The following is a 14,549-nucleotide window of genomic DNA, read 5'->3' as shown; positions in this document are numbered from 1 at the left end:
GTCAACCCAGTATCCCTGATTCCAACAAACACCATTGGTCATAATGTATTATTTTGTAATACACTGCTGAATTGCACTTGATTTAAAGTTTTATTATATTTTTAATTGACAAACAGTAATTACCTATTATTGGATACAAAGTGATATTTTGATACACATACACACTGTGGAAAAATCAAATTTCAATATAGCTAATAGGGGATTTTAAATATTCTCACAAAGAAATGATAAATATTTGCTGACATTCTCAACAATGCGTATACAAGTTTGTAAATGTGTATATGTGTGCGTGCGCAAAATCTTCTCTGTTGGTTTACCTTTGTCAGGATTTAATTGGCATCATAAAAATCACTTTGAGGATTTTCGTCCATGCGCTTTGAAACATACTATCAATGTTGAAAACCAGGTGTATGCTGTTATCAAGGTAGAATATGAACATGATTCAGTTTCAATGGTCTACATCCTAAATTAGTTCTTGTCTACTTGATCTGTTACGGATGGAGAGTGAGTAGGTGTCTCACCGCAACCGTGTCTGCATTATCCTTGCATTTCCCAGTTTTGCTTGATTTAATTTTAGCATGATTTGGGTGTCAAGTTCGATGATGGCTGTGCCTTTTCTGTGACTTTCCCTCTGTTTCTTGTGAGGTGTGCTGGGTAACTTCTGCCTGGCCACCAGGTCGGTTCCACACTTCCTTATGGCTCAGTGGCCCCCAAGGCCAACCTGTAGGCACCATCGCACTGGGCTCCTCTGGCCTCTCTTATTCATTTGGGATTGACAAGAGATCAAGCAGAGGGAGGAGTGTGAGTCTGGACATTCCTTCACCAGGGTTCCTCCCACTGGCCCCTCCAGCCAGCTGGGAACCTCAACAGTCAAAGCACCCATGAGTGTTCCACTGCCTGCTGCACGATCCTCTCCAGCTCCCTAACTTCCTCCTCCTGGCACAGGTCAGACAGGAGGGCTCTGGAATGTCTAGCTCTGGAGTAACGGATTCTTTCCTTCGCTTTTCCTTCACTCTGCCTAGACTTGGACAAATATTTCCTTTATCAAACACATTTTACATTACTTCAATTTGAACAAGCCAACCATTTCCTGCCAGGATCTGGCACACACAGTAATGCCGTTTTTCTTTTAAGCTGACCTTACTCTGGGCTGATATTGGCATCACTAGGTCTCCTTTTCTTTTTCTTTTTTTTTTTTTGAGACAGAGTCTCACTCTGCCCCAAGGCTGGAGAGCAGTGGTGTGATCTCGGCTCACCTCAATCTCTGCCTCTCAGGTTCAAGCGATTCTCATGCCTCAGCCTCCTGAGTAGCTGGGTTTACAGGTGCCCATCACCATGCCTGGCTAATTTATTTGTTTATTTATTTATTATATTTTTTGTATTTTTAGTAGAGACAGGGTTTCACCATGTTGGCCAGGATGGTCTCGATCTCCTGACCTCTTGATCGGCCCTCCTCAGCCTCCCAAAGTGCTGCGATTACAGGCACGAGCCACCGTGCCCAGCCCCAGGTCTCCTTTTCATTAGACATCCACTGTTGGGTTTTTCTAGCCTTTTACTCACTTTGTCTTTACCATTTGTATTTGGGATTTATATTTAAAGCCAATCCAAGTCCCCTTTTCTTTCAATATCTACTAATCTATCTCTATCCATTTATATTTCTTTTTAAAATGATATGCTTGACTTTAATGTTGCCTGTCTATGATTGCCACATTGCTTCCTTTTGTCACTTTTCCTATAAAGATTATACGTTCTGTTCTTATGTCAATGTCTGTGTTCAGAGGCTCACATTTTCCCGCTAGCAATTTGGAAAGTTAATAGTCTATTTTTTTTTTTACAATAATAAGCTTTACAAATTTGAACACATTACTCCAAATCTTAGCACTTTAGAAAATAGGTGTAATTTCACACTGTTGTATAAGAGAACATTTGATAGTAACTCTTCCTCGAAAGGCCCTTCCCTCGTATCTCTGATTTGTTTTAAAATTATACCTATTATTAGTTATTCTAGAGGTTTCCTTTATCATTTAAAACGCTAGATTTAGTCTTTAATTTCTTGATATTCAGCCTTGGGCAATATCATTTAATTTAAAAAAATAGAAAGAATTAGTACACTCACATTTTCTCTGATCTTTTCTGCCCACCCAACCACTTTGATAGGAGGACTCAGTTCATTTTCCTTTTTAGTACTTTATTGATGCTATTTCATTGTCTTCTCTATCGCTGCTAACCTGAAATCTTCAGCCAACCTAAATTTTTTCAGAATGTTTGAAATTGTTTTTCTACCAAAATATCTAAATGATTATTCTTACAGTATAACTTAACCAGCTATCTGGCCAGTTTTAAACACTTTTGTTCTGTTTTCCCCCTAGTCTTTGCCTCTCCCCCTCTTTCAATCCATTACTAAATCATATAAATTCCACCTTGCTGTGCTTACCTGGGAAACCAACTTCCGTGACTTCCCTGGCATGTGGCAACCTGCGTCTTACAGAGCAGTGAGTGTCCTGCAACATGCAGGTGTTCTGAAGATTTCTTTCAATCTTTCTGATCATCCCAAATATCCTTAAACTTTTATGAACAAATGAGCAGTTCCCCATCCATCAAGCGCTGTCTGAGTTTGTTCTTATGACAGATACACTAGCTATAGTTTTAAGAAGGTATTTTAAGTTTTCAGAGAGCTCTGTTCTCCCCATGCGGTGGTTGTTTCACTGTCATTGTTCCTCCTCCTCCAAAGTTTTCCTCCTTTCTTTTGTTAGAACACTTTAGATACCAAACACCATTGTTTCGGAGGATTAGGGAATTTTAAAATTCCCATTTTTGTGGACCTATGTTCAAAATTACTTAGGCCTGGGCATGTAGTTTAGTCTTGCTTATACCTGTCTAGTTACATTTCTTAGACCCCAAGACTAATGATTGAGGGGTTCTGTCTGCATTCTTTCCATTGTCCTCCTTGAGTGCCCACTACTCTTTCTAGGGGTATGGGCATTTTCTAATCCACAGCTCCCTGCTCTCTTTAACTACTTTAAAAAAACCTAGTTACACATTAAATTCATCTGGGAAATTTTCTTTAAAAAAAAAAAATCTGAACCTCAACTCAAGCCAAGTAAAGAAGAATCTTTAAGTACATGGCCAGAGGATCAATATTTCTTTAGGTCCTCTATGTCCATGGTCTCCCAACTTTTTGGTCCAGGGACCAGTATCAAAGAAGACAATTTTTCCATGGATAGGGAGGGGGAGAATGGTTTGAGGATGATTCAGGTACATTACTTTTATTGTGTACTTTATTTCTATTAATAGTACATACGCACCATCATGTAGAATCAGTAGGAGCCCTGAGGTTGTCCTGCAACTAGATGGTCCCAACTGGGGGTGATGGGAGACAGTGACAGATCATCAGGCATGAGATTCTTATAAAGAGCACACAACCTAGATCCCTTGCATGTACAGTTCATAATAGGGTTTGCACCACTATGAGAAGATAGTGCCACCACACTGATCTAAGAGGAGGCAGAGCTCAGGCGGTAATGTGAGCCATGAGGAGTGGCTGTAAATACAGATGAAGCTTTGCCTGCTTGCCCACCGTTCACCTCCTGCTGTGCAGCCTGGTGTCCCCAACAGGCCACAGACCAGTACCAGGGGTTGGGGACCTCTGCTCTAGTTGATTCCAATTTATAGTCAGAACAGTCAATAGATGTCAACTATCCCCCTGTTTATGACCTCATTCAAATTGGACAACAGAAGAGCTATGTATAGCATATGTTATAAAAATAAATGTACGCGTAAGATATAATAAAAACTATATAATATAGAATAGTAAACCATTTCCGAAATGGTGACATAAGGACTTCCGAAAATGCACTTCTTTATAAAAACAATGAGAAGGGTAACAAAACCATCAAATGGAACTTTTCAGAATTTTGAATATTCACTAAAGGCTTGCAACAATCTGAGGAATATTCATTCAAGAGAAATGGTGGAATATTGCTAAAGTGATTTGCTTTGTACCATTTTACTTTGCCTTATTTAGTTCTTCTCTTAGCATTCAGAGGTAACTGTGAAAAACAACCAACAATCAGCTGCTAGAGGAGACAGAATAGGTTTGGAGCTTCCCAGATATTTCCTTGTCAGACAACTTTCCCTTTTTGATCTTTCTGGAAGATCTGCTGGAAAGTCTCACACACAAAACAGCCTTAACCAAGATGCTATTTCATAAACTTTTTTCAAGTAAATCAAAGCCACACGCAAAAAAGGGCAGGAACCACGCTTCTTTACCATATCAGAGATCTTTAATGGAGGGAGTATGTGCATGTGGGCAGGAAGACCATGGCTTTCTAGTCTTTAGATCCATGATCTGTTGAAATTTAGCACACTTTAAATATGCATGTGGACAGCAAAGTAGAGTGACAGGAGAGGCATCTCGGATTGTGTAACCAAGAGAAGTCACAGATTTTTCCTATTGTCATAATTATCACACATGTCTAGAAATTTCACTTACAACAAGTATTATAGTAGTTATTGAATTAGGTGCTATATGTTATGTTATTTAGTATATATCAATATATGTTATATATTATATATATGTTATATATATAATATATATTATATATTTTATATATATAGATTTTATAGATATAGTAGATTTATTTTGATGTTAATTAAAATGCTATCTTCCATACCAAAGTTAAACAAGGAGTCAGTTAGGTCTTCTGTGGGATTTCACAAGGAATGTTTGCTTCGGTTTTTTTCTTTTTCTTTTCTCCCCATGAACTCAGCCTCAGCTAAAATAAATCTAGAAATATGTTCATCGTGTTTATGAGGGTTGAATGTAACCAGCTTCTAGCCCTAGGGAACAGCCTCGGTGTGGTTTGGCTAACCATGCTGCTGTGAATTGGCTGATTTCACTGCTTGACACCAGTTCAAGTGTCAGTATATTACAGTTTAGTTGCAATATGTAGTCAAATACAGCCCTAATCTCTTTGTGATCAGCTCATTACAACAATATGGAAATCCATAGGCACGTCCCTCTGAAGCCTTTTGTAGGTGGGTAGGGAGGGAGCGAAGTAGATTTTAGCCAAGTGACTGTGAGACATATCACTTTCAAGAAAAGGAAGAAAACAAAGCATAGACATTCAAATTAACAATGGATCAAGAATGAGCAGGGTTTATTAGCTGTCATTTTCCCAGCTCTCAGATGTAGTCACCTGTGCCGACTTTCTAACGCCTCTCATTCTTCCCAAGCTCAGTTATATGATAAAAACATCCTAACATTAGATCTCTATGACCAGACTCTCCTAAGCTCCCAGTGAGAAACACAATAATATGTTTTCCAAGTTTCAATAATGAAAATAAAAACTGTGTAAAGTAATTCAAAGCATGGATGAAAATGTGCAACAAGAATTAGGAATACCAAACAGTAAACTTGTGGAAAGAGATGTAACAGATTCTTGCTTTCAGGGCAGGTTTTCTGGAGCCCATGGTAGTTTTGATGAGTAAATTTGCCTGCTTTAAGGCTCCTGTCCCTGAGGGTGAAAATATAAAATGAAAAGTCACTGAGGTAGAGGGAAAAAATGGCAAATACAAAGAGGATAATGAAGTTTCTTTTGTAACAGAAGATTTTTGCTGCCAAAGAAAGAGAGAAAATTAAGAGATTCTATTCATACCTGAATATCATGACTTATTACAAATATGCATACACACACATAAATATACATACACATATAGATATATCACAATGAACTAAACTCAGTTACAAACTGCACATATATAAGACTATATATAATTTGTACAAACAAATAACTGCAGATTGCATAGATATGTATATATGGTAGATAACTAACCAATAATTATTGACTTAATATATATGAAGTCTCTCTCTCTGTGTATAGTCAGTTATAGTTACAAACTGTATATATATATGACTATACACACTATACCAACTAAATACTAATACTGTAATTGCAGATTGCATGTGTGTATACATATGCATGTGTGTGTATATACATATATTAGATATTATCCCTACAACTAACCAGTAATTGTGGACTGCATTTATATGTTGTTATATATATATCATAACCATAACCATTTATATATTATATATACACACACACACATATATACACACACATACACATATATAGTTAGTTACAGACTTAACTAGGCATACTTTGCTTTCTACCAAGCATCCCTTTCTCCCCTTTTTAACAGCACTTTGATTTGTTCTGTAGCCAATGGAAACCATGAGGCTATAGAGCCTCTCCTCCCTGCCAGGTGCCGGAGTAAGTTCCATTGTCTGAGCCAATGATGGCGATTGTATTCCTTTTACCCCAGTTGGCCAGAAATCCAAGCAGAAGATGTTCAGCACAGAGCACTATTCTGAAAACTCTTGAGAGTCTCAAGGTAATGGGCTCAGATGACGTGATTCCTACTCTAGGTTCCTGGGAGATGTTTCCCCCTCTCCCTCTGAACAAGAATGTGGATACTGGTATTTCAGACTGATTGCAACAGGAAAAGAAGCAGTCTGAAGACAAAGCTGATGCACTCAGAGACAAAGCCAAGGAAAGAAATTCCAGGGCACTCATCATACTGCCCAGCCAATCATCCTCCCAGGTCATATAATTTACTTTCTTTTTTTTTTTAACCTGAAGCCTGTCAGAGTTTCTGCTTAAGTGCAGCTGAAAGCTCTTTACTGATAGGTGTTTTTTACCTAAATAACAGTCCACCTAACTCTCCTCTTTTACCTTCAGTAATTTCAGAGTGATAAACACCTTGCCATTTCACTTGCAAATTTATTTTTCACCCAGTTTCCTCCCAAAATCCTACTAAATGTTTTCAGCATGGCATGTATTGACTTGTTTGCAGACATCCATCCTCACTGATCTCCCAGACAAAACTTTGCTGTGTGCCCTGTACATGCTATTGCCCCAATTCAGAGCTGTGGCCATTCAACACATCTCACTTAAATTCCCTTCCTTGCCAGGCAAAGGCGTCAACTCCTCCTCCACGTCTCAGCCCAGCTTTCTCTGTGCGAGGTTTTCCAGATCATTTTCTCTTCTTTCCACTCCTTGTGACCATTACACTTTGACAAGCAAAGTGCTCCTAAGAATCTTCCTTTGTGCTCCTAGTTGTCATCATATTGCAGTAAAACACATGTTTGCTTATTTATATTCCTAACTGCGAAATCCCAGTGGATATGAATGATGTTTTTCTTTTGACCCTTAGGTTCTGGCACATAGCATTTGCTCAACATTTTTTTCTTGAGCTATATTACGTGGAAGTAGCATTTGGTATGCATTGAATGAGAAAAATGTGTTTTCCGAAGGCTATCAACCTGTATCTAAACTGATAATTCTGAAAGAGTTGCAAGAATAAAATATAATGTCTACTTTAATAAACATGTTTTGAAAAATAGGTGAGGAACATAAAAGGGCTCTGTGTACTTGACACCGTTGGGACAGCTGCCAAAGTGGTTCCTGGATGTTTATATAAAGTAGGTATTTCTGTGGGATTTTCTGCCCCTCCACCTGATTTGTGTTTAGAGCACTTTGCTTGTAAGGTTAGCAAGAGGCGTCTGGGCAGGGTCATTTTGTTTCTTTATCTCTTTCTCTCCCTCTCTTCCTCTCTTCTACTTTCTCTTTTCATCATTATCAGTGTTGCTTGCTAAATAGCATTTATTGACAGTAGTTATACGAGTCTATTTTCACGCTGCTGATAAAGACATACCCAAAAAGGGGCAATTTACAAAAGAAAGAGGTTTAATTGGACTTACAGTTCCACATGGCCGGGGACACCTCACAATCCTGGTGGAAGGCAAGGAGGAGCAAGTCTCACCTTACGTGGACGGCAGCAGGCAAAGAGAGTTTGTGCGGGAAACTCCCATTTTTAAAACCCTCAGATCTCGTGAGACTCATTCACTATCGTGAGAACAGCACGGGAAAGACCCACCCCCATGATTCAGTCATCTCCCACTGGGTCCCTCACACAACATGTGGGAATTATGGGAGCTATAAGGTGAGACTTGGGTGTGCACACAGGGACAAACCATATCAGTAGTTATTAAAGTCTGTTTATGCTTTGCCATTTTTATATGTAGAATAGAAGCTCAAGACAAGCGTTGGAAATGCATGCTATGCTAACACGCTAAGCTAGTCCTTTTCAAGGCTCATTGCATATTCTTCCTCTGCCTGCAGTTACTTTTCTCATAAAGATTCATCCAGTCAGGCTTGGTGGCTCATGCCTGTAATCTCATCACTTTGGGTTTCCAAGGCAGGTAGATCACAAGGTCGAGAGATCGAGACCATCCTGGCTGACATGATGAAACCCCATCTCGACTAAAAATACAAAAATTAACCGGGTATGGTGGCAGGTGCCTGTAATCCCAGCTACTTAGGAGGCTGAGGCAGGAGAATTGCTTGAACCTGGGAGGTGGAGGTTGCACTAAGCTGAGATCGCACCACTGCACTCTAGCCTGGGCGACAGAGCCAGACTGTATCAAAAAAGAGTAATAATAATAAAAAATTCATCCTCAGATACACTCATGGCTTCTTTTGCGTGTAATTCATCTAGTATTGGCATAACACAACTAATATCTGAAAATTAATGGCATGGCTAAATAAAATCTACTGATGATGGATTGTAGATTTAATGTCAGATAACAGCCTTTCTCGATTTGCCATGACTGTTGTGATTCATAAATCTTCTCTGATGACATCTTTGCACACACTAAAGCACATAAAAAAAACCTGCCATACAGGATAAGGTGTTTGTAGAAATTCAGTACTAAATCACACGTAAAATTACTTTGCAATGATACTTAAATCAAAGTAAGACTATCTACAGTAAAGTACTTAACACTTTTCTTGCAACAGAAAGCATGCCAGGTGATATACATGTGTAGGTAATTTGATTACTATTTATTTTAAAACTGAAGTGCTATAGAACAGATTCAGACCACACACTGCTTGGGCTTTCTGCTTAGCAGCAATATAAATTTGAGCGAGTTGTTCAATGCTGCTGGGTTCCGTTTGCTGACCTGACGATGATGATAGTGTCATTACTCATTAGGCTAAGACGACTATGAGAAACAGTGAATGCAGGTAAAGTCTTGAAACAATGCCTGACACATATCAATTACCTGCTAATTATTAATTGAGAATATGAATATCCGTTTCTCCTGCTAGACTTCATGCTTCAAAACAGTGATCATTTCTGTGTAATTTCTCTCCGGGTCTCTGGCACTAGCCCAGGGCCCGATGTTTTGCAGACCTTCAAACACGATTTGAAGGAATGCATAAATCCTGAAGAAACTCATGATTTTGAGTTTAATGATTTTCTCCTGATAAAACAGTGGGAAACCAGAGAGTGAGGTGAAGCCTGGTGAAGGGGCAGATTACCCAGGAGAAGTAGGGATTAGTTCCAAGATTTAAAGAAAGTTAGAGACCAGAATGATGGCTGCCTCTGGAGGCGGCTTATACTGTACTCTTCTCTGATAAAGCTATGACTTTACACCCTGCACCTTTATACCTTATTTCTTCTCTTTCTTAGCTCTTCCTATGCCTTTAGATGTCCTCATGGTAAATTTAATATTTCCCTTCTCGAAGTCTGCTCCCTGTAATTGACCTAAAAGTTTTATACATTTTTGAGAAGTTAAGATACTGTGTTATCTTTCCCTAGTAATATTTCAGGTTTAACTCTTTTATTATTAAAAAAAAGAGCAAAGAAACTAAAAGAAACCTTGTTCTCATGGTAATAGATAGCAGAAAATCACAAGTAGACAATAGTATTATTTTGCCACTTACGAACAGACCTTTTCATTTCTTCCTGAATTCAATTCAACTGACTATTCCACATTTTTTTTTTTTTTTTTTTTTTGAGATGGAGTCTCGCTCTGTCGACCAGGCTGGAGTGCAGTGGTATGATCTAAGCTCACTGCAACCTCCGCCTCCCAGTTTCAAACAATTCTCCTGTCTCAGCCCCGCATGTAGCTGGGACTTCAGGTGCCCATCACCTTGTCTGACTACTTTTTGTACTTTTAGTAGAGATGAGGTTTCACCGTATTGGTCAGGTTGGTCTCAAACTCCTGACCTCAGGCAATCCACCTGCCTTGGCCTCCTAAAGTGCTGGGATTACAGGTGTGAGCCACCATGCCTGGCCTATTCCCCATTTTTATATAGTTGATCCTGGATATAGAAAGAGACCCATCTGCCAGATTTCAAAGCTGACTAAACTTTATGATTTAAAGTCATATTTCACAGGAGAATCGGAAACTGAGAAGAATATGAATTTATTTGTAAAGTTAATAACCACCTTTGTATGATTCTTTGTGAATAGATTTGAACAAAATATATTATCTGTTTTGTTCCACACAAAATTTTCTTTAGCATCGTCTTACAGATGAAGAAGATGAATCACGGGTTAAGTGATTCCTTTTAAGCATATTCATTTCTGCTTTACAATTCCTGGCGGCAGCATACATACTTTGTTGTTTTTGTGTGCTACTTACATTTTATATTCTATCTTCCCATTACAACAAGATTCTCTCTGCCAAAATGTGTTGAACTCTGCTGTATTATCCTAATGTCTTAGAGGAACGACCACTTGGTGTATCAGTTGAGGAGGCAAAAACCTTTCGGTTTGATATGGCCATGACCAGCCATGTGCAAAAGATACTCACAGGAAAAAAGAGACATTTATAAAAACCCATTAATAAAGACTCAGTTCCAATAGGGCAAACTCTGAGCTAGTAATAGAGCAGAAGCAATCATATGGGATTAAAGTCATGCACATCTAACAGAAGAGGATTGGAATGGAGCCAGTGCAAAGAGAAGAGAGTGCAATGCTGGTGTCCATAGAATGAAGGGTCCTCAACTTCCTTCATTTAGGAGCGACTGGGAACTGATATTAGGGTCCACTAAAGATCTCATTTCACAGTATACTTGTCATAATACCAGATAATTTTAATTGTGTTTTCTTCATCTAGTAATAAGTTAACACACACACATCTTAAAAACTGAACTGGGGAACTTGCCTTGACGGTGAGCTCTGAGGAAGGATAGGCTATTTCTTGCTTGCTCTTATGTCTTTGGCAACCACCTTACATTCCATTATATTATGTGTGTTCAACAAATATTTGTCAAATAATAAAATGTTTTCTGCAACCCCCTTCTCTAGTGACCAGCATACAAATGTACGCAAGTGAACATTTAACAGAAATTGAAATAAAGGAAGAAAATTACAGTACAGCTCAGTACAGCTCTGTTCTTGACACTTCTTGGCTTATTTTTTGAGACTTTATGGAAATGTTGATGCCTCAGATCTTCTCTCATTGCCTAATACTTTACAAAAAAAAAAAATCCCTGTGTAATTCAGGAGGCATCTTAGTGACAGTCATTTGAATGAAAGGCTTTGAGTTTTATGTTTCCATAATTAATTTTTTTTAAATTTATTTTGTGCAGAATGGTGTTAATTCACAAGATGATATTGAACTAAGGATTTGGTTTATCATTGCCCAAATGTAAGAAAGAAGAGAAAGGTAGATAAAAAGAAAATAGGTGAGATACCTCTCATTTGATGCTTAAAAAAGATCTCTCCTGTGAATCAATACATTGTCCAAAAACTAACCTGTGCCCCCCAAGGCCCCCTTTCATACAACATCCATTCATAAAGTATTTGTTGAGTGCCTACTATGGTTCTTGAGATGCATAAATAAAATGGACAAAACTTCTGATGTCAAGTACTTTCTATTCAAGTAAAAACATACAGAATCTTAGAAAAATACTAGGGAGAAAAATAAAAGGCAAGAAAGGTGCAATAGTGTTTCGCCAGCAGATGAAATGGAGCTGGTATTCTCTTGATCTTCCATAAGCCTTAGGCTGAAAAAGGAAGTCTTTTCCTAAATCAGGAAAGCCAGGAAGTTAGGCAACTGAATAATTGTATTTAGAATACAAAAGAATGAACAGCTCAACATCTGCACACCATAACAACAGATAATTTAGTACTTGCTACAGCAAATATATCATTAAAACATAGAGTGATAATGATTGAGAACTTACTGTGAGCCAGATATTCGGTTAAGTAAGTACCTTCCATATATTCATTCATTTAATTTTCACAAAACCCAGGGGTACAGGCACTACCATTATTTTACAGTGAAGGACATGGAATCTTGGAGATGTGATGTGACTTATCCAAGACAAACAGCTGTGGAAGGATAGAGCTCAGATTTTAACCAGGCAGCCACTTCAAAGTCAAAACGTCATACTGCTACCAGAGAGTCACGTACCTTTGTATTTGTTTTGTTCTTGTCTTTTCCTACGAAATTCTTATGGTTGAAAAGCCTTTTCTTTTAGTTGATGAACTAGCAAAAGGTGATCATTAAGTAAATTTATCAGCTACTCTTTTAACGTTCTGGTTATCACAAAAATGTCCCAATTACTTACCTAGGAGACATTTTCATCCTCAGAGGACACTGAGTTAGCATTAGATGCTCCTCTATCCTCACGGCCCCTTCCTGCGCTGATCAGAAAAATCTCTCTCTCTGACATTAAAAGATTAAACAGGTGTAAGTATTTAATTGGAAAACATCAAAAGAAAAAGTTTCTGAAGGCTTCATCCTTCTCTTCACACTAGACTAACAAGCCCTTTTTACCTTTCTATTTTTTTAAGAAAAAAAAAAATCACTTGAAATAAACGAAGGATTTGCTTTGTATTTTTTCCTGTTAGTTTCTTTCAAATATTTTAGAAACCAGAGAATAGGATTAAACTAGTCTGTGCATTTGAAATGGAGATAAAACTATCATCATCAGAGAGTTCTGAACGATCTTTCTGAAGAAATTGCCTCACATCCCAAATCTGATTTTTGTTTGTTTGTTTGCCACCACCCCCGGCCAATTTGTTGTTGTTGTTGTTGTGTTTTTAGTAGAGACAGGGTTTCACAATGTTGGCCAGGTTGGTCTTGAACTGCTGACCTCAGGTGATCCACCTGCCTCAGCCTCCCAAAGTGCTGGGATTACAGGCCTGAACCACTGTACCCAGCCCCAAATCTTTTATTGGTCCCCAATTCAGTTCCAGTTATTTTATCAGTTACCTCTCTGCCCTAAAGACACACACACACACACACACGTATACACACACACACATCCCTCACATACAAAAAGCTTTTTTAAAACTGTGTTTTCTATTACATGAAAATACATTTTTTTTACTTTCTTTGGAAAAGAGTTAAACTTTTCACAAAATATAATTTGCCACATATTTTTCACAGGTGTATTTCTTCATTCAGAAACTTCTAGTCATTTCATTTGTTAATTAGAAAAAAAAAGTATGATATAAAGTATGGCATAATAGGCATAATAGTATCATAGTACCGGGTCCTAACATAAACTTGCTAAGGGATACTGCTTTTTGTGTTATTTATACTGAGCTTTGTAAAACTAAAATATTAACTCAGTTTCCCTGACCTAAATTTCTTTACCTTTAAATTCATGATTTTTTTTTCAAAAGAAGCAGATTTTAGAACTTTTAAATTTTGAAATAATTATAGACTCACAGAAGGTTGCAAAAATAGTGCATAGAGGCTTGCATTCTCTTCACTCAGCTTCTGCTAACGGTAACAAAGAAGTGGAGATTAGCATTTGCTACGCATCTCTTTATTGCTCTAGAAATTTGCTCCTCCGTTTCCTGACTTTTATGTAAGTTATAAATACAGTACCTGAGGACGTATGTGGGACTGCTACACAGTAATAAGAAATATTTTTAAGGTATCTAATTAAAATATGTCCTCTGGTTCTTCCAAATATAACTCTAATTAAAGCCCATGCAAGTTATAGACACAGGCTTTTAGATGTATGAGGCACTTTAAAAAGTGTAGCTATTTTATCCTGAAAAGTAGCTTCTACATCAATGTACTTACTTATCACAGAAGAATAGAAATTGTTTCCAGCTGGCTTTGGCTAAGTAAATCTAACATAGAGACCTCTGTGGCTCCAGTAGGGGCTTTGTGAGGTTGATTCTCTGTGAGATGAATTCTATTCAATACAGAATTGTGGAGGGCGATGCTTAAGACAGAAAAATCATATGGACTGGAATAAAATGGTGAGTTACCACGCACATTTGCAACCAACCTCCCCCTACCAAAAAAATTAAAAACAGCAGTTACCATGAAAAACGTGATTCAGCAATGTGATTAAATGCAGATATTTATTTACAAAAAAAGGTAAAAAAGGAAACAGAAAACATAACTAGTATTGGCTGCTGAGATCTGGCAGGGCAACCCGCCTCTTTGTTCCAGCAATTATCTTCTTATCCGAAAGCATTCTAGTGTATTAATATTAATCTCCCTCCAGCTCCTAGTGTGTGTGGCTGTTGGCATCATGCACTTCACCATCTTTGAAAGCAACGTTGCTTCTAATCTGGATTTTGGTCCTAAAGGGCCCTTGACTTTTAAGAGGATTTTTGTTGTCTTGGATTTGTTTAAATGAACGTAATGAAACAGTAAGTGTGTCTACCTTTCAAAATGTTTAAGATGAAAACAAATATATTTATGCTGGAGGGAG

This window comes from Aotus nancymaae, unplaced genomic scaffold (genome assembly GCF_030222135.1).
Source record: "Aotus nancymaae isolate 86718 unplaced genomic scaffold, 86718_ANA_hifiasm-v0.15.2.pri h1tg000090l, whole genome shotgun sequence".
NCBI lineage: Eukaryota > Metazoa > Chordata > Mammalia > Primates > Aotidae > Aotus > Aotus nancymaae.
This window is presented reverse-complemented; position numbering follows the sequence as displayed.